At 36.5% G+C, this 22,772-nt stretch overlaps 2 pseudogenes; both read left to right on the forward strand.

Moving 5' to 3' along the window:
• The first annotated feature begins 3,775 nt into the window (after positions 1-3,775).
• Positions 3,776-4,261, forward strand: LOC149814765 (coniferyl alcohol acyltransferase pseudogene; annotated as a pseudogene).
• Positions 4,262-5,787: 1,526 nt separating this feature from the next.
• Positions 5,788-21,580, forward strand: LOC149814766 (coniferyl alcohol acyltransferase pseudogene; annotated as a pseudogene).
• Positions 21,581-22,772: the final 1,192 nt, after the last annotated feature.

Genomic DNA, 22,772 nt, shown 5'->3' on the forward strand with positions numbered 1-22,772 from the left:
ATATTTTCAGCTTAAAATTTTGAGGTTACAAGGCGCACAGAAAGGAGACACATGAAGACAAACGAAAGAACACGATTGACAATATAAACATTGATAATACTACCAAACAATGGTACATAAGACCTAAAGGGAACGGTGGTAGCATGTCTTATATTTACAACCGAGAGAAAGGAATACACACAACGAGACGATCGAGAGAACACTATCGATAATATTTGCTTTGTCACCGTATAGGAACAAACGTCGTGGCACTCCCAATTACGGTAAACCTTGTGCGGCAAAGACCAAAAGCGCCAGCGACACTCCCAATGAATGGTAACATGTGTTAACTGTTTACAGCCAAAGTGACACACAATGAGATACAGATCAGTTCTTGGTTTCCATTCACAAAAATGGATGGACGGATGAACTAAACCATATGCAACGAAGGCTGATAGGAATAGCAACACTCGACCATACAGAAGTACCAATCTCAAAATGAATGTTAAACCAAATCAGCTCTATACAATAGAAATTGATTAGCGAAACTCGAAATAATACGCAAATGATGTACAACCAAAATGACAGATGCACTCTCACACAACGCGAAGCAGGTTATATGCCCCCCCTCAAAGACGCATTGTTTGCAACAGTGCATGTTTGGGGGTACCAATTAGCGCCATGTATGTAAGCACGTGCGGCTCGCATCCCCATGTTTGTCAGCATCAGTTAGCGTCGAAGTTTGGTACGGTTACAAAGACTTAAATACCCTTTCTGCCATTGGTGCCATAAAATGATGATTCTAGAAAAGGAGTGATTGCAAAGACTTAAGTACCCCAGAGATGGTTATTTAAGACCCAGTCCCTGCACTGCAGGATTATCCGAGAAAGGAATCCCCCTGAAAAAGGTCATGAACATCAACCCTCTCTCTCTCCCTTCTCTTTTTGCCTCTGTGCACATCCAGCAGACGATCCTACAATGCTCCATCAAGCATCGTTTGACCTGCACACTGACTGTAGCATGGTTCAACTTCATGAGTTATGGAGCTTGATTCAGAGTTTTTGCCCTTATAGGAGGGGGGGTCCGGGGGCTCCCCCCGGTGCGGGTCCCGTTGTGCGGTCAGCGGGCGGGGGTCCGGGGAGGGAGCCCCTGGCAGGGGGTTGTAGGGGGCAGCGCCCCCTGGAAGAATTTGTTTTGGGCCTTGTATAAATTCTTTCTTTTCTTTCCCTCTTGTAACTGTCGAAAAAGAGCAATAAAGTGTTTTGTTTGATCGTTCTTGTTTATTGTTTCTTTTGGTTGTTTCTTGTAACTGTCGATTTTTTTTTTTGCTACGCGATTTTCGTAAATCGCTACTCGATTTAGCAATTTTCTAATTTTTTTTTGCTACGTAATTTTCGTAAATCGCCACTTGATTTAGCGATTTGCCATTTTTTTCGCTGCGCAATTTACAAAAATTGCGTAGCGATTTGCCATTTATTTTTTTGCTACACGATTTTCATAAATTGCTACTCGATTTAGCGATTTGCCATTTTTTTTTGCTACATGATTTTCGTAAATCGCTACTCGATATAGCGATTTGCCATTTATTTATTTCGCTATGCGATTTTCGTAAATCGCTACTCGATTTAGCGATTTGCCATTTTTTCGCTATGCGATTTTAGTAAATCGTGATGCCGAACTCCGCCCCCTTGAGCACGATCTTTGTCGTGATCAGGCTATAGTCGTCAGTCGTCCCGATGGCAGTTTTGAGGTCCGTGATGGGAAAGCCGAAGAGGAACGTGTCATTCCCAATGTTGGCGGGGAAGTGGGTCCTGTCGAAGAGCACGACACCGGAGGTCGAGATGAGGACCTCGTGGTGCCAGAACCTGACGAGAATGCCCGCCAGGACTTGAGGGTGAGAACGTCCGTGTTGAGCAGCGTCAGTGTGGCTTGAAAGGCATAGCTCTGATCAGAAGTATTGCCGATATAGGGGTAGACAGATTGTAGTTTGAAATACTTCGTTGTATGTGTACTGGAGGAAGATTTCGTTGTAAGTGTCCCTCGAAAGCGGCGGAGGGGCCGCCGCAGTCGATTGCCTGTTGGATGAGGACGACATTTCGACCACTGCTAGCAGAAAGAGAACGACGATCGCCGGCTTTTTGTCTCCCTTAATTTCTTCTCTAGAGAGAGAGGATTTTACAGTGTTTCACGGAGAAGGAAGAAGAAGATGATGATGACGGAAAGTTCAAACAGAAAGGAAAGAAAGAACACTTCAGGTTTGTTTCGTTGTTTGGACTTTAAAGAGTTAACATCATCCTCGACTTTCTGGATAGAGGATATTTTTGTCCTTTTTTTGAATCATCATTTTCCTTTTTTTTGAATGAAAGATATTTTTGTCATTTTCTCGAACCGACGTTTCCTAGCGAGAATAGCAAGAAAGGGTAATTAAGTCTTTGCAATCGCACTGGACTCTGATGCTAAGTGATGCCGACACACACGGGAATACGAGCCCCATGTGCTTATATAAGTCAGAACCCCCAAACAGTGTGTCTTCGGGGGAGAACATACAACACCCTCTCCACACAACGTGCTAGTCATTTCGAAATCAGCTCTTGTTTACAATGAACCTGATTGTTAGGGCCTGTTCACGTGGGATGGATTGTATGCAGTCACAGGAGATTCAATCGCAGGGCCCAGCACTGAGAGAGGTACGGGGTATGTGGAAGGTGGGGTCTCGCATAGACACGGTAATGGCATCCACTCTCTCTACACTGTAATGGCATAATGGCGAGGTAAGTAACGGGGTTATGCCCTTTTAGACGGAGTCCTGAAAAGGGGAGGGAGGGTGGGATGTAGCTGAAGGAATTAAATGCTAACGTGGACCCAACAAACGGCGTTAGCACTGCTGGAAGTGGGTCCCATGGGCAGAATGGATGGCAACCACTGAGAGGGATTTAGACTACCGAGTATGAAATGTACGCCGGATCGAACACAGGATCTGCTTCGATTTGGTTTCGTGCCTGAAGTAGGTATGATGCTGATGAGTTAATGTGGTCCAGTTGATTTACTAATTGACTTTCGCTTGATTCAAGTAAGTCTGATCATCGAATCCCTTTGTATATAAAGAATGATACAAGTCTTAGGACTTTGTTTTCGTATCTTAGCACGTTTGTATTATCTCATCTTAACTAGCTACCCGCTAAGTCTACTCTTCATACGGGCGCAAACATTTATCTTCTCACACACACAGAAGAAAAAGAGGTTGGGAAGTCATTTGCCATGTCGGTGACTTGTAGTACTTTAGCTCTTCCATCTGACCAAACAACATCATGATAAGTGGTTCCTTTCTCGTTTTGCCTCCCAAAAACTCTAGATTCATGGACTCTTCTGCTGCAAGACAAGGTCTGTAGTTAATAATGAAAAAAATGAACCAATCACCCTGTATCTCAATGTATCGGTCTGCTACTTGCATGAAATTATTCATGGTGCTCAAACTACCTGCCATATCTTTTGCTTTGAGAGGTGAAAAGATTCTCTAAAATTTGACATCTTTGAAATATGGTGGTTGGGGGAAGTAGGTCTGGCGTCACAGGTGTCGAATACAATATTGCATGAACCTAAACTGCAATAATTGAGGAAGAGTTAAACCACTTCATCTATATATGGTCTCTATTCTGCTTGCGTGATCAAAAGACAACCATGTTTGAGTGAGCATTATTGGTTCTATAAATTCTCCTCAAAAAACTTTTTCCACAGATCTCTTTATATCTTTCCTAAAGCAAAAAATTCCCCACCCTTCCTCTCTTTATCTCTAACAATGGCTATCAATGGGTCCCTTTATGAGTCAAGCGCCGGTTATTTCTCTGTCCAAGTCAAGAATAGAGAGTTGATCGCTGCAGAGGTGGCTTTGCCAGAGTTCTGGCTTCCTCTTTCCAATCTTGACCTGCTGCTTCCTCCTATAAATGCTAGCCTTTACTTCATCTATAGGAAGCCCAGCAGGAACATGGCCCATGATGACCTTTCCTTTGTCTCAGCAGTGAGCATTCTTAAGAAAGCGCTTGCTCGGGTGCTGGTCCACTATTACCCACTGGCAGGTGAGATGGTCGCCAACTCCAGTGGCGAGCCAGAGCTTCTGTGCAACAACAGTGGCGTGGAGTTCATCGAAGCTCATGCAGACATAGAGCTCGATGGGCTTAAACTCCATGACCCAGATGCAACAGTACAGGGCAAGCTTGCGCCCCTAAAAACACGGGGAGTTCTCTGTGTTCAGGTGATCTTCATATATTTGGCTTATGCATGGTAAATAATTAAAAATACTGCATAATAGATGATCATAGTCATAAGGGTACTCTCACGGTCCTTCTAGCTCGCTTAGAGTTTTGAGTCTGTATGGTTGAGTTCGGGGTTCAGGTTTGGAGTCTTTAATAGCGAAACCCTAGACTCCACACCTATGACCCAACATGAACATTAAACACAAACTCAGAATCCATAATACCCAAACGATCACTTCGACAAACGAAGACTATAGACCTTGTAACTCAACCTGAGTACTGAAACCCTACGTACGCTAGACGGACCGGACCGGACCGTAATAGCTAGCTACTAGCTCGTTGTCATCAACCATGCTATAATTATCAGAGCGTGCATGGCATGTTTGCTTCCGTGAGGCAGTAAATGACTTGGACAACGACTCGTGACCCTTTAAAAAGTTATTTCATACGTTCTTCTTAATTAGGTTGTCTAACTGCGTTGTGCTGGACACTCAAATCAAATAAATTTATTTCTTAGTTTTGTCTTGTTCCGTTGTTTTGGGTACTATATCTTTTTGTTCTTTCCAATAACAATCAACATAATTGGTATACAGTTATTTGGTGGTGGAAAATGCCAACAAATGTCGAACAATCTATATATGATTGCTGGTCCGCGTCTGTCTAAATGGTGGATACTTGGGCATTTGCCAATAGCCAAATAACTTGTATTAAAATTGATTCACTTCCATTTTATGCTCACTCTATTTTGAAGAGGAAAATGATATTAATTATTACTGACTATGGACTATAGTCTGCGACCCTACGGCCTATATATTATCACCATCCTTTATGGATTGACAACAGAGCTAACAACTTCTTTCCAGAACAAAAGAAACAATAAGAAGGTAACTTTCTAAATGGGAACTCATCTTTTGCCATGTATTTATAAAACAAAGTCATATCTTAAAAAATGTTTTATTTTTTAGAGAATCTTAAAAATGTTATTTCAAGAAGACATGGACAAATACGGACCTAAGTCAGCCTACAGTGAAATTAATTAAACTGATCCTTTTCTTTTATTGGCAAGTAGCAAAGATAGACCACTCATTGGATATGATAATGTCGCTTTACTGTCCAGCTATCGCGTTTCACACCTTTTATTTACTGATATAGGAAACAAAACATTTTTCCAAAGCAAAGTTAAAGAGTCATTACATGTGCATCTTAATTAACCATGAAATCGCGGTCCAAATGAGCTACAAATCATAGGTGCGGATCTTGGTGACTTAATCGGACCTCATCGATGGATTCAGCATGGTCTAAATAATAGGAACTGGTTTTGCATCGTGTTCTTTTATTGAAAAAAAAAAACTAAATGAGCCAAGAAAATATCACACATTGTAAGCCATTGATTTCTCAAGGCTCATATAAAACAGTGCCACTGCCTACTTGTTATATAACCAGACAATCCAAGAGGCGATTCCCATTAGTCAAACCATGTAGATCATATTTGTAAGCTTAGTTTATTGAAAAACAATAAAAAAATGGGAAAATGAAAAAGAAAACTCATTTGTACGTAATGGTTGTACTGATCATGACCATGCGTTTCCTGCCTAATACTTTATTTGTACCGGCGAACTTCTTGTTGACTCTTGGTTTGGAACAGGTCACCAAACTCATGTGCAGTGGGATCATCGTAGCTTGCACATTGGACCACCGAGTGGCTGATGCGTTCTCCACCAATATGTTTGTGGCTGCATGGGCTGAGATAGCTAGGACAAACTCACTCACTCTGGTCCCCAACTTCCGTAGGTCCCTTCTTACCCCGCGCCGTCCTGGATCCTATGACAAGTCCCTACACAACATGTATGTTCCTATAGCATCTTTAAGTCCACAATCACAGTCAAAAGCTTCGCCGGACCAATTTATTAGCAGGATTTACCATGTGAGTGCAAGCGACATGGACCAACTTCAAGCCCTTGCTTGTACAAATGGGACTAGGAGGACCAAGCTAGAGGCATTCAGTGCATGCCTATGGAAACTAATAGCAAATGCTGGTGGTGATGCAGAGAGTTGCAGGTTGGGCATTGTCATTGATGGACGGTCGCGATTGTGCGACGATAAGGGTTCAATGACAATGTTGTACAGCTACTTTGGGAACATTCTTTCCATTCCATTTGGCGAGGCAAGTGTGGAGGATCTTAAGAGTAAGCCATTGGGCTGGGTTTCAAATCAAGTTCATGAACTTCTGTGTTGTGCTACAAACAAGGAACACTTCCAAGGGCTCATTGACTTTGTCGAAGAGCATAGGCCTAATCTCATGATGACAAGGGTGTATCATAGGGGAACCAATGATGGGCCAGCCATTGTGGTCTCATATGGCAGGCTTTTTGATGTGAAAAAGCTCGACTTTGGATGGGGTGCTCCTTTCCTTGGATCAGGTCATTTCCCTTGGGGTGGGGAAGCTAGGTATGTGTTGCTCTTGCCAAGCCCTCTGGGGAATGGGGACTGGATTGTTTACATGCACCTCTTCAGGCATCAGCTGCATGACATAGAGACAGTGCAAGGAGGTATTTTTCACCCACTTACTGTCCAACACCTCATGCCTACAGAAGGCTGAGAAGAAGAAGCAAACATTGTATCTTAAGAAGTTCTACTAGCATAAGAGAATGTCATTGTAGTTATGGTTACTATATATTGTATGTTGTTTTCCATAGCAAAAATTGTTCACTATGGTATGTTGGTTTGAAAATATTGTAAACATTCACAGTCATTTCTCTGTGGCAGCTTTGGTTTCATGTTTGAATTTGCTGATGTAAATATTTAACTAGTTGCTATGCTATGTAATTTTCTTTATTCAGCTGTTAGTAATAGATAAAGGAAGCTTGTGACATGGAAAAGGTCAAAAGTGTGGAGGCACTAATTAAAGAGAATGCAAATGAGTCTTTTTTATTTAAGATTTTAAGGATAAGTTGTGGATATCTTCAAAAAACAAGAATTTAATCAAAGTTTTTATGAATCAAACCACTTATACAGACATTGATGATAAATTAAGGACATCCCAATTTTGTTTCATCTGGATGCAACTCACTAGGAACTTCTGGACAAATTTATGTGTTCATCCTGCATTTAGTTTCACTTATTACTTATCATCCTGATAAATGGGACAAACTGAGATGTTGTGTCTCTTCGATCCCCTCTACCACTGGCCCCAAGAGTTGTGGCTATCAACGGCACGGTTTGCATCAACTTTTATCCAACCATACTCCCATATATATTCCGTTCCGTCTTGACCTGCATTATGTCAAAATGCAATACCCTACTTGATGTTGCGTTGATGCGAATATTGCAACTAGACGGTGGGAAATTTGGGTTGATTGTGATTATCAGAGGAGCTATGACATCTCAAATTCGTGTTTGCAAGCAGTCTGAATGAGTGAAATTTCAAATCTAATCCTTATCTTGGATATTTTTGCATGGCTACGAGCAATATAGCTTCCGTGTGCTAGCATAAACTTTTTCCCAACTACTTCTAGTAACAAATATTAAATTTAATTAAGAATGCCTGATTGGCACGACTCAACCTAGGCCACCCTCCCTTGAAAATTGACATGTTAGGTCACCAATCAGAAACCGAAAAACGTCAAGTTTCGCAATGCCATCTGTAAGATTGTGGAAGTTTTGTCCATATCTCCTGCTGCTGGATCCAAAAAGGGTTAAACATATAGTTTTGCTCATATGATGCTCATGATACTAACGATACTGACTGACCTCATGGGATCCAAAATAGGGCTTAACATATCAGGTCACGAGGACACGAGTCCTTATTGAACAGGGACATATAGGTATGAACTTGGTGGATTCAACAAGGTTGATTTAATAAGGATTGATCCCTGCGTCTTGTTTTTTCAACAAAAAATCATGATTTTTATTAATAATTTTCATATTTTTCTACTATTGATTTTAGAATTACCAAAAGGTCCTACACACAAGTCAGATTTCAAGGATTCAAATATTAGTCTTTACGAAAAAGAAGATATAGATTACATCTACTGTAATGGCCCCAAAACTCACCCCAAATATCATGAGATTTATTTTTAAAGAAATTTTTATGTAAAACAGAAAATACATCCTAAGGATCAGGGATACATCATAGATTTGGAACCCACATTCCACCATCAAACCAACCATTCAGTTCAAACTATTGATGAAATGAAATACTTCAAACTAATAATAGAAATTTAATAAACTTCATATTAAGTTCACAATGTTTTCGTTCAACCCGTCTGCTTAGAAAAAGAATACCCCATAATTCATAGATTCGTCCTCTCCAGCGCCAGTATTGCCATCATGCCACTCAGATATGTCTTAGTCTCACTATCTGAGAAATATGAAACGAAAAATGATCGTATTGTGTGACAAATATGACACGGTTTTCAAAATGCCTTATAATTTTTGTTATTCTTTTCATGTCCAAAATCGCAAATATCTAATTTTAAAAAGACCATTTTATCATTCACACAAGTGATCTCCTAAATATATGTGAATTTTCTCTCAAATTTTTTGCATAACAATCTCTCTTCTCTGATATGTATTTCTATGATCATACATCAAAAACTTATGTTTTTATAGTCATTGGAAAGCTAAGACATAAGCATGTAACTTTCTTGTTTTGAGTCAGAACCAAATACCCTTATAGGGTTCCCATTTCAGCATTGCTAAACCGGAATAGAAGCATGTTCTGCAAACTAGAACAGGTGCGATTGCACCTTTTTTGTCTGTTTTATGAATTTTTTTAGCTATATGTACTAAAATCAAGAAAAATAAAAAAAAAATAGAGATAGATTATAACGCTAGCTTATAATGCCACCAAGATTACCTTGATCTAATGAGTAGGTAGGAAGGAATGTCTTTCTTAATATAGACTGTTTGGTTATTTCATTTTGCAAAACATGCTTATATTCTAATCTTGGAGCACAAAACCAGGAACCTAGATGGGTTTTCGACTCTGACTCAAAATAGAAAAGTTATAGGCCTATGTCTCAACTTTTCAATGACTATAAAAACATAGGTTTTTGAAGCCAAAGTGGAGAGATACAGATATGAGAATATAGGCTATTCTGCAGAAAATATATATGTGATTTTCGCATATATTTTCTATAATTTTCTTTTAAATATATTTGGAATTCCTCCTATATATCTCATTTTCTCTTAAATATATGTGATATCTTCCTAAACATGTGATTTTCTCCTAAATATATGTAATTTTTTCCAATATATGTAATTTTTTTCTTAAATATATTTGATTTTTCTTTTTTATATGCAATTTTCTCTCAAATATGTGATTTTTCTCTTAAATATATATAATTTTTATGAATGAAAAATCATATATATAAGAGGAACTCCACATATATCTTGGAAAAATCGCATATATAGGAAGAATATCGCATATATAGAAGGAACTTCACATATATTTAAGAGAAAATCACAGAAAATATATGCAGAAATCACATGTTTAGAAAGAAAATCACATATATAGGAGGGAAATTGCATATATAAGAGGAACTCCACATATATTTAAGAGAAAATCACAAAAAATATATGTGAAAATCGCATATATATTTTTTGCACAATAATCCTTGTTCTCAGGTTTGTATCTCTCTATTTTATTGTCAAAAACCTGCATTTTATAATCATTGTAAAGTTGAAACATAGGCCTATAACTTTTCTATATTGAGTCAGAGCCAAAAACCCATCTAAGATTCATTTTTTCAGCTCCAAAACCGAAATAGAAGCATATTTTGTAGGCTAGAACAATCGAATAGTTTATCTTTTAGAGGACATTTCTCCTCAATCGCTCATCAAATCAAGGTGATCTTGGTGGCGTTGGCAAGCTAACGTCCTGATCTATCTCTGTCATTTTTATATTTTTCTCAATTTTGCAGTGCATATGACTTGAAAATAGCATAGAACAAACAAAAATGGCACAGTCGTGCCTGTTCCAGTCTGCAGAGCATGCTTCTATTCTATTTTAGTAATGCAGAAACATGAATCCTAAAGGGGATTATGGTTCTAACACAAAACGAGAAAGTTACGGGCTTACTTTCTAACGACTATAAAAATGTAAGGTTTTTATGTCGAATCAGAGAGATACAAATCTGAGAATAAAGACTATTATGCAAAAAATAGGCACATACTTGAAAGAAAATTCATATATATTTAAGAAATTACATGTATGAAGGGTAAAAATGTCTTATTAAAATAAGATATTTAGGAAATTATAGGGCATTTTGAGAAAAGTATCATATTTACCATATAGTACGGTCATTTTCTTAATATAAAACACTGGGTGAGAACCATGATTCTTATATAAAATTTTATATAATCCAACAGTATAGCATAAAGCATAAATCTAACAAATAGCAACCTCAGAAAATATGAAGGTACATAAAATAATTCAAATATACTTGCAATCACATAAAATTCATAAACTAATGCATAATGCATGAGGTAACTTTTATCTTTCTTATTCGCACTTACTTTTAAATGTATGAGCACATTACTTATAATCAATTTAAGTTTTCTTCTCACCCCATTGTGAGTACTATTCACAGGCAAAAACCAACGTACAAGGCAATCCCATAGGTATATTTTTCACACACACAATTGTATTTTATTAACCTGGTATGCACTTGTTCTTCAGAACAACATCGGGATACAATACCCTAGGTGGCCACTTCTAGGTATACCAGTAACGCTTAACAATTGAAGCTCAAAACATACCATTCTCGGGTCTCAATGGTGGAAAATGTCCTCTACTACCATGGCTGAGGACATGAACCCCCATATCGTGATCTTGAGGAAAAGTCACACCACAAAATTCACTACCACTCGATCCCACACGATAGTCATCCAAGGATCTCATCTTCTTAGAGGGCAACCAAGGAGCAAAAATTAGCACATTGTTCAGGTATGACCATATTCATAAAGCGTTTGAAGTTCACTCCCTCAGCAGGGTTCTTGTTCTCCTTGTTACGACCACGTCCATTGTCATTCCCTCCATTATTGGCAAAGTTCTGGCATGTCTGTGTCAGTGTGTTGAGAGCTCCCATCATGAAGTCTCTCTGTGTGGTCCAACCCAGGGGCTAACGTCCGGCCATCTATAAAATTAAAATTAACAATATCAATCAATTTATAAATCCTTAACTATATATTGGACTTTAACTGACTTGTTTGGCTTGATATTGATCAATTTATGATGGCTCTTATACCAAAACCTGTAACGACACCTATTTATTGCCTAATTTTCTCATGATTTTTTTTTTAATTCGGCAAAATATACAAATCGGGATTGTCACAGTTACTGTATCAAACCATACACTAACAAAAATGCAGAAATTGAAGTATATCAGTATAAATTGAATTGAGTAAGTTCAAATTATATACAATTGTCCAGTTACAGAACCATTCCCAAACCCAATGTTAAAGCCAAAACCAAACCTTATAAACACAAGGAACCAAAACCACCATCTCTACAGGTAGCGTGCAAAGTCCAAGAACAGTTGAACAGTGTAGGATCACTCAGCCTCCTTAGAACCTAAAATTTGTTCAAAGGAATCAAACAAGCCGAGTCTGAGTAGGAAATAACATATTTGCATAATGTATGATATCATAATACACTCAAACATGACCTCATATATTAATCATGTAATACATATCTTAGCCGACAATAACATAAAATTATGCTAACAACAAAATAGCAAGTCAATTTAATGCATATTCATTGATGCTAAGATTTGCAACAATACAATAAATTATGCACATGCATGAACATTTACAAAATGGATGAACATATACAAGATGCATGAACTTATCATTTTATGATGCAAGTCTTTCATACATGAGTAAGTTCTTATCTTTAATTATTATTTTCTTGTTTATATGATGCATGCAATGTTCAATCTACATGCAATTCATATTCTTGTTTCACTTGTCAATATTTGTCTGTGGGTACCACATAGACACTCTCAGTATGGAGGTATGACCCAGGTTGGTATTTTCAAACAATTGTGTCTTATTAACCTGTGTTATGCTTCAATAGTGACTACTCAAGAGAGTGAAATATAATTTTTAAAGAGAGATTCCAACATTGTGTAATATGATATATCAAATTTTTCTCATGAGTCTTACCTACCACACCGCGGATAAATCATGGTAGTTCTTTTGGTTACAGGCTCTGTGAATGGGGATCAAAGCAACCTTTCGTACTAAAACAATATCTCCATAGAACCATCAATACCATGCTTATGCTCTCGATAAGCCACAAGAGAATTAACATCATTTTGATTTCTTAATTAACTCGCTTGTTACTCGTGTCAATGCAAATATACAACCATATTTAGGGTTCATATGTAATAATATTCATAACACTCTATGCATGTTTTTGATTAGTCTCTACCATAAAATCTATACAATAATGCAATCATTATGCATTTACACAATCAAGGTAGACTAATCATTCATATTTATGTATGCATAATTCAATCAAGAATGAAACGAATTTAGATAACATGCAAATCATACCAAATTCCAATTTAAGCATAAATAAATGGTGCACAAAGTAAAACACAACTAGGCACTAACACATGCCATACTTTATAGTTTGGATCCCTATTAATCCAATCTTAGAAAACCCACCAAAATCATAGAAATCGAATTTCCCTCTTATAATTTTACTGAGACTGTCCCAACATCTCAGGAATACAGTCCAAGAAATTGAACTGCAAAACCAATTGCCATAAAATCAGAAAAATTCCAGGACTGAACATTGTTTAGGAAAAATATAAGACTGATCCTGTCAGCTGCAGAAATTTGTCTGAGGTTAGAGAATTTTCAAAGACTAATAGAGAAATCTTTTGACAAAAACCTTTTTACAAAATCTTTTCATACATGTTAGCTTCTACATAAATTTTTCATAATTTATTTTGATTAATTTTGATTGGTTTATTAGAATTTTCAAAATCTCTAGTCAGAATAGTCTTACTGACAGAGAAGAAAACCTATGCTCTATTGCAATGGATGTTTCGGTCTCAAAACTAACCCAAATGGAGCAAAACAAGATTTTAAATTAAAGCCAGACAAAAACCTATATGCTATTGCAATGGATGTTTCGATCCCGCCGTATATTAGTTGTTTTAGAAAATGATGACTAAATGATGTTTGAGCAAGCTGAAGCTAGTTCCAGAAAGATTCTCGTCGAAAGGAAGGCACCTGCCACTTTCTCCATGAATACCACTGGCAATAACAATGGTAGTGGAACGAGAGGTTCTAAGCCAGACAGAAACAGCGATGGAAGCAAAAGGGAAAGCACCTTCAAGCAAGACAATAAGTTTTTCCAGTCGATCGCTTACCAGAAATCCCTATATAAAGAAAAGATAAAGCATGACGGTTGGAGCTATAACCGCGAGTTAACCCCCTAGATCAGCCACGTGAAAAAGTTCTCGAATACATATTGACTAAAGGATTGGCCAAGCTTTCAAGAGTCTCTAATCCTTTCACAGTCATGGGAAGATTCAAAGGTTAATTTTATAAATTCTATTGGACAATGGAACATGATACCGAGCACTGCTTCGTTCTCAAAAATATCACCCAAGACTGCATCAACAAAAATCTCTTCATTAAAGACAAAAAAGAGGACCAACCGACTGTTCTGGCCAAGCCTCAGTACAAATCAAGCACTCAGCAAAAGATACAGCGCGACGGTTGGAGCCATGATCGCATACTTACCACACTGGTTCAAACACTAGAGAGTGTTCTCGAGTATATGATGGCAAAAGACATGGTAAGATTTCTAAAGGTCGTTGATCCTTCTATCACCATAGGACAATAGAATGATCGATTCTGCAAGTACCACCGAGCAACGGGGCATGACATAGAACATTGTTTCATCTTCAAGAACATTGTGCAAGATTGCATCGACAAAGGATTTCTTGTAGGAGACAAGGAGGAGGATCAACCAGCTACCTCGCTGACACCTTTCCCGAACGTGAAAAAGAATAATGACACCAATGCTCCCTCATCTTTTTTATTTTGCTTCTGTCATTTTAAAGGGACGATGTAGTCCCAATTCTTTCCTCGATTGATTGTCTCTCTTCCAATGCATCAATAAGACATCAACTTTCCACATAGTTGGCGCCATCTTCTTTATATATTGTTGCCCTTTGTCTTTTTGCAATATGTCTTTCGTGAGGAGCGACCTCTTTCAGAGTGCCTTTCGAATCAATCAAGAAGCTCAATAATAATATTTTCCCTGTTATCATCGGAGAGCGTTCTTAAAATGTTAATTATTTATCCTTTTGTTCAATATCTTACTCCCTAGTTACACTGGGCTTTTTTTTTTTGAAAATTTGTCTTTACCTTAAAACATCCTGTATGCAGGCAGGATCAAACGAAAACTCTCACCATCTATTTTCATTCATTTGCATTTATTTTCATCAAATTCATTACCCCTTCAAGATAAGGGATAATTCTGAGACTCTAACAGTTGTCTAAGTCATCGTGAGGGTGAAAATTGAAAATTTTCCATCACAATCATCAAGCGCTTTCAAAACACCAGTCTTTTTCAAATTTGACCTTCGGGTCGAGTCTTTTATCGAAACCATTTTTTTCGATCATGCAAAATCAACCTTTGAGTTGAGCTTATTTTCAAAATCGTTTCAACCAATCTTTTTTCAAAATTCAACCTTTGAGGTAATTTCCTTTTCAAAATTCAATTCCCAGACCAATCCTTTTTATTAAAAGCAATTCTATTTCAAAATTCGATCCTTAGGATCCTTTGTTTTTCAAGACTATTTCAGATCGAGTCCTTTCAAAATCCGGTTTTCAAACTAAACCCTTTTTCAAAAAATCCAACTTCTAAGTTGGTCTAGTTTTCCTTTGAAGATTTGAGTTTTAACTCAAACTTTCTAATTTTTCTTCAAAGATTCGAGTTCTGCCAGTTACACCTAGTCAAACTCATTTTAAGTTCAGAACAGTTAGAATGTCGGTCATTTCTATCTCTTTTGAGCTCAGAATGACTTAATCTTATTCATTTCTAACCATTTCAATTGAATCTGGTTCATTTCTTAAGGAATGAGCTCAATTCCAGCTTGAATCCTAGTCAATTGTTTCTAAGTCAGCTAATTCCAGTCAATCTAGCTCTCATATGTTTAAATTGAGCTCATCAGAAGTTCAAGTGATCCAATTCTAGTTCACATTCCATTCCCACAATCTTGGAGTTCGTTTTGACTCATTTCAACTGAAATTGAGCTAAGTTCAGTCAGTCTAGCTAGTGTATGCGCTCTAGATTTAATTCATCTTAATATAACTGACCCTCACTCCAGCTCAAACCCAGTACATTCATGTCACTCACTTCATTCCAATGTTCATTTCTCACCATTTTCCTGAGAATTGTGTCATTTCTCGATCATCTAGTTTAGGAGTTTTGTTCAGTCAGTGTCTTTTTAGTTCATCTGAGTTTAGAAACCCTAGAACCCAGATCAACCCAGTTCAAACCCCATTTTTCAGTGTCACTCATTGCCTTGCAGGGGAAAAATTATTTCTCGATCATTTTGTACAAAACATCAATTCTATCATTTTTCCAAACTGGTACAATTATTAACCTGGGCTCAGATCAATTTCTTTTTGAAAATTTTAGCTATATCTGAAATCCAATTCACATTTGGATCAGATCCGATATCGGATCTGATATCCAATACTCAATTTTCATCTTCAGACAAGAATTTTCAATTCCTTGTCTTTACCAGGGGTATGGGACTTCAAATTCATCATCCAGACTTTGCATTTGGCATATCATTTCATATCATTTTATCGCATTTCATGTCATTGCATATCATTTTCGAGATCCAACACTCTTGTTTTCAAAATATCAAATCCAGACTCGATTTTAAAACCTTTCTTTCAAAATCAATTTCAAAACCTGGGTTTTAAAACCAATTTTTACCATTTGGCAAACCTCTAGGGCTCTATATCCCCTCATTTAAAAATCATTTCTTTAGAAAAATGATCTGGATTCATTTTAAACTTGATTCTCAAATCGATTTTCAATTTTCTTAACCTTCTTCAAGTAGGGCCCACCCTGCAAGGGTGCAAACCCTAATTTTTTCCATCTTTATTCAATGTTATTTCATTTTCATGCTTTACTTATTTCAAAAATACAAAAAAAAACATAGACATAGGTGTCTTTTAAAGCTTTAAAAAAAATTTAACACATTTATTTTCACCTTTTTAAAATCATTTTTGAAAAACCAAATGGGGCCACATTAGGTGGTGCCACATTTGAAGGTATTTAACTTATTTTAGGTTTAGTTAGTGTTTTAACAAGGTTGAAATTTGAAAAGTCAAAATCTAATTGATTTTAAAACTCCATTTTCGTTTTAGCATTTTAGCCTTGTTTTTAACTTTTATTTAGGGTTTTAAAAACCAAATGTGGGCCCACATAGGTAGCGCCACATTTGAGAATTTTCAAAATTTATTTAAGAGTCAATTAGGTTTAATTAGTTAGAGTCCTTTTAGGATAGAACTCTCTTCTGAAAATTGCCCCTTTCTTAATTATCTCTTTTAATTAAGAGAGTTCTGACTAGATCGGTACTCTCTAAACCTAAGTCTTGAAAAACTATAAGTAGGGGACCTATAGGGGGGTGGACCCATCTTGTTTGCTCTCTCTCTCCAGCAGCCCTTCCTTCTACCCAAACTCCTCCTTCTGCAGTCTCCATCAACCCCAAGGTAAGATTCCCTTCCCCTTTTAGTTTTAATTAATTTTTATTTGTTTATTTTCTAAATACACCATTGTCGCCCCCCTTTGTTCATCTTTTCCTTTCTTTTTCTTTCAAGAACCCATGTTCACGATTCAAGATGATGATCTAATGAGTATTTAATGTGTTTTACACATTTTTGATCCATGAATAATGCTTATATTTTTCTTATTTTATTAATGCTCAAAAAAAGAACAAGATTTGATCCCTCTATGGATCAAATCCTTCTTTTAATGGCTAAATCAAGTTCTTGATCATGCTTTTCTGCACTTTTATTTTTGTTTCATCATGCTCATACATATTTTCATTCATTTAATCATGATTCATGGCATTAGTTACAAGTTTTATCAATTTTATCATGCTAAATTACGTTTGTTTTTTTGTTCTAGGGTTTTAGTTACACAGTCTTTATTTTTAGCTGCATGTTAATGCTATTATTTTACCAGTTTATATTTGTTGTTTAAACCTAAATTTTTTATGGTAGAATAATGCATCTGTCTATGGTTTCTAATAAAAAAATTGGAGTTTTTTGAGTTCTATAACCCTATTTTCAAAAATTGAATTCGAAACCTATTTTCTGAACTGGGAAAACATTGTGTAAATTCAGGAGCATCTTTTTGAGGTCATATCTCCCTCATCGAAGATCGTATTTCAGATCCGTAAAAAGCAGCATGCTCGTAAAGTGTCTAGTTTATTCTGTAAATTTTTTATAATTTTTTATGGTTGATTGCTATTTTTTAACCCGACATCAGAACCTATTCTTCTTGAAGTGACAGGCACGATTCAGAACTAGGGTCATTTTGCCAGAGCGATTTCTCCCTAACCGGAGATTGTATTGATGATCCGTAAAAAGTGATAGATTTGTCAGCATGTCTACTTTCTGTGGTGTGGTTTTTATAAATTTTCACCATTTTTTTCTATTTTCTTGAAATCCTAAATCAGAATCTGCATTTCTTGAATGTCAAACATGATTCGAACCCTGGGTCACCATGCCAGAATAATTTCTCTCTAGCCGGAGATCGTATTTCTAATCAGTAAAAAGGGTTTTTCTCATTGTGATGTCTAGTTTGTCTCTGAAAAATTTATAAATTTTTATGACTGGTTGTTATTTTTCTTTAAACCAAAACCAGGGTCTGCCTTTCTTGAACTGTTATATGTTGGCCTGAATCAAGCGCATCTTGACGGAATGATTTCTCCCTAACCAAAGATCATATTCTATTTTGTAAAAAGGCTTAATTTTATTGTGATATCTAGTTTTTCTTTGTTAAATTTTATAATTTTTTATCTCTATTTAATATGTCATTCGGGTTTGACAGCATGATAGGTATGAAATAGCAGGTAAAATAGCATATTTTTTATCTTTTTTATTTAATATTTATATCCAAAATAATCCTAAAAATTTATTTTTCAATTGCATATTATTTTTAGGATTATTAGAAGGTTCCATGTCGTTTTTTATGATTTCTGGAAGTCATTTGTTATGCTATTTAGTTATTTCATAAAAACAGGATGGCCGCGAAGTTCTAATTCAATTGAAACACAAGTAAATTTCATCTTTTTTGCATATTTTATTATTTACATACATTGTTTTCAAGATGTTTGAGTTTGATCATCTTTATAATGATATCAGGGTTCTCTCTACCCGATTTGGCATTGTTTTAAATCTGTTTGATCAACGAATTAAGCATATTTTAAAAATATTTTCTAAAAAATCTTGTTTTAGCCCTATTTTGCAATAAACTTCAAATTTTAAGGATATTTTAGTCATTTTTCTCCAAATTCTGAATTTTTGAGTTGTTTATTCTTATTATTTATTTAGTCATGCATCATTCATTATATTATTTACTGATTTTTATTTCAGAGAAGCATGAAAAAGGCTTATATCCAGATAAATTCCTCAATTTTCATATATTGTTGGATAAATCCAAAAAAATGACATTTTTATACTTACAAGTTTGTTGATTTTACAAGGAAGCTCAAGATTGTATTTTTCTTTATTTTCCTTTTTCTTTCTTCGGTTTATTATTCAGTTATTGATGTAAATTATAATTGTAATATTGGAATAAAAAAAAATCTTGTTTAGCTTAGGATGCATTTGAATATAGTTTGATTTTGATATATAACTGCTATTGATTGTCATTCATGTGTATTTCAAATTCACAATGCTCAACATGAATGGCATGTGCATCTGCTTTTAAGGAGTTAATAAACTTGGTGGAGTTCATATTTGTAGTCATAGTCAGAATACGAATGATACTTATCATCTTCTTTTAAGTTACAAACGGCATGCACTCTTAGGCTATCTTCAGAAATTACTGCATATTTTTAAAAGCTTTTCTAAGTATTTTTCCTTTTAGATTCAAATGAGATATATTCAATATGTATTTGTGGTCATAGTCACGGATATGTAGCAAACTTATTTTGTTCAAATTCTATAGGGCACATAAAATCCTTTTATTTTATACAAATTCGATTTCTGAAAGAAAGGAGGATTTCTCAAAGATTTTTGAATTTCCTTTTTCCAATTATGATTTTTTATAAAACTGGATTTCATTCATCATATAGGTTAGTCGGCGTCACTTTCTAAGTTCTTTTCTCAAAATCGATTTTCTCAAAATCTTCAGTTTTCAAGAGGTTTTCTAAATATTTCTAAGTCCAATTCACGATTTTCCAAGTTTTTTTTTCTTCAAAAATATTTTTCAAGTGTGAAAAATGATTTTTCAATCATCCCTTTTTCCAAGAATTTCCAAATATTTGAAGCGTACATCACGTTTTTAACCTACATTTTCCAAAGTTCATAGTGCATGCCTGATTCTTCGTGCATTTAGGAAATAGAACAACGATTTAAACAGTTGAGTAAAGCAAATCACATGATTGATCTTTGGTTCAATTACCTTTGGTTATGGCATCAGGAACGGTTGAACCTCGTATCAACATGTGAGTCCTTTTCTTGCAAATTTTTTTAAAAAATAGAGGCGAGTTATTTTCAAAACTTTTTCAAATGTCAGTTTGACTTGCAGAAGTAAAATTTTGCAATGATAACAGGTTTGGTTACCAAGGTGGGACCTGTCTTCGCCTGATCAATCTAGTGCTTTGCTCTATTCAATTTTCAAAATCGTTATTTTATCAATGTCAATTCTATTTTATGTGCAACTATGAGCCTAGAATCAAACCCAGCTAACATGGATTGCATGTAGACTTAGGTATAGTTTGGTAAGACCGATTGAGGAGGTATTATTCATGCTCACATAGACTTAGGCCTCATAAAAACCTCCTCAATCTAGGATCTCATTGAAAACATTGTTTGCTTCTTAAAATTTTTCAAAATTCTACTTCTTTAGGTCATTAGAGTCTTTTGTTTCTTGCATGTTGATCATTTTTCAAAAACAACCCCACCTATTTTTACCTGGCCACCACGTTGCTGAGCTTTCTTCCAGAACCATAGTTCAGGACAAAGCCTCACAACTAGGTCACCTATTTGGGTTGAACCCTCCTGCCACGTATCGAGGGCCATAATCCAAAGTATATCGGCAAGTGGTTAAGAATGTTGGAAAACATGAGCCTATAATCCAAGAAAATTGTTTTTATGCCACGTACATCGAGCCTCGGCTCGAGTATATCGACATAGCATGATTGAACATAGATAATCTGAACCTTAGAGTTAAGGTTAGAGTCCTATAGCTATTTCAAAATTTGTGCATTTAGAGTCAGCCTTGTAGGAAATGTTGTATGTGTATCTTGTTTGTGCAGAATATAATGTGAATGTATCTTAGCCATTTTCAATTATTTTCCTTTATTTTCCAACGATTTTATAAAACCCTGGTTGATTTTTTTTCAAAAAAATCCTCTATTTTCTTTCAAAACTCCAGGCGAGTTTTCTTTTCCTTCATTTCCTCTGGATCTCGAATTTTGAGCCTTGTTTTGATCCTGCTTGTAATTTTTTAAAAAATTATGTATAGTCTTGCCCTTATTTTTTCTTTATTTTCCAGTCTATCTTAATGGCATCCAGTCACCTTGATTTCATCTTTCTTGAAGGCCATATCGCTTATGAAGTGCGGCAAGGTCTCCCTGAACATCAGATTCTAAACAATAGACCTTTCCTTCCCCGGTGGTATTATTCCTGACTCAAAAACTACTCTTGTATGTTTCAGGACCATCTGAGCGACTGCGGATTAGAGTTGGTCGTGATAATTGGCAAGCAGGTTGTCAATGGTAATTTGATTCAAGCATTGGCAGAATGGTGGAATTTGTGCACCTGTACCTTCTGGTTCCCGTGGAGAGAGATAATTCTACTACTGGATGATCTTTCAAAGATTATGGATCTACCTGCATCAGCTGGTCAGTCAGAAGATCCATTAGAGCAGCAGTTTCTGATCAACATCAAGGGACTCAACCCCCGAGATGCTTTAGCCCAGATGACTGGACGCAAATCCTGGCCACTGATAGAAGCATATAGGAGTCAGTATGACAACTTGTTTAAGCTATACTGACAGTATGGGGTATTTGAAGAAGTCGATTCCTTATGTCGAGCAGTGCAAGAAAGGATTCAACATGCAATGATTGTGTGCACAGTAGGACTAGCTTTCTTCTAGGATGGACAGAACTACATCGACATCAGAACAATTCAGCTCTTGCAAAGGTGGGGAAGTCAGCAGACCAACCGTCTCTCGATCGCCATGGCTGCACTTGCCTTCTTGTATCGTGGATTGACCCTCTTCACACTCAAAGATTTGATCTTAATAGAATGGTGCATCTACGCATTGCAGTCTTGGTTCTTCCGGCATGTGCCAACTCGAGCAAGTTTTTTCAGATATAACGACAAGGAGCCACTACCTACTCCTCGGTACAGATTCTTGATCGAGAACCTCCATGAAGAAGAAATCATGTGGGATTACTTCGACCATCGAAGGTCACCCCCTCGATACACTTATGCGCATGGCAAGCAACTTAAGTTACTTGGATTGTTCTTCTCCATCTATTATCAGTCAGAGTGATGCGTCAGACAGTTCTCGCAGAGACAGAAGCATATTGATACTCGATTATTATCAGGCATTGTGCTAGAATTTGATCTAAAGTCTGCTCAGTGGTCTGGAAATACCACTTTGCTAAATATAGTTGGGGTTCTTTTATTGTCCTTACTATTTTTCTTGGTCCTCGAGTGTCCCATGATTATCTTGAGTGGTGGTAGATTGTTTGTCCACCCCCTCTTTGTCAAGTTTATTATCAATAAAATCATTTCCTTTCAACAATTTTCATTTTATCATGTCTTGATGACCTCGCCTAGGTAACAAGGAATATCTTAGTTGCTCACTTCTTTCATTAAGAACGGCAACACAATTATCGTAATTCCAGCGATGACCCAATTCCTGGTAATGGGATGTCCTTCAAATTGTCGATTTAATACTTTCTCTCTATTCATTTTCATCTAAATCGTCATCCGCCAAATCTAATCACCCATCTTATTCTGCAAAGAGCATCGGTATTCATGAGTGATTCAGACAAGATCCGGCTAGAAGACTGCATCATCTCAGCATGTCAGTTAGAGCAGCAGTAGCGAGCAAGAGATGAGTTCTCCAAGATCTGCCAGAGGACTGGGTCAGAAAGACAAAAATGACATTGATCCTGCCACATATTAGTTGTTTTAGAAAATGATGATTTAAATGATGTTTGAGCAAGCTGAAACCAGTTTCAGAAAGATTCCTGTCGAAATGAAGACACCTATCACTTTCTCCATGAATACCACTCGCAATAA

Source organism: Nuphar pumila, chromosome 15 (assembly GCF_984573655.1).
Source record: "Nuphar pumila chromosome 15, dmNupPumi1.hap1.1, whole genome shotgun sequence".
In the NCBI taxonomy this organism is placed as follows: Eukaryota; Viridiplantae; Streptophyta; class Magnoliopsida; order Nymphaeales; family Nymphaeaceae; genus Nuphar; species Nuphar pumila.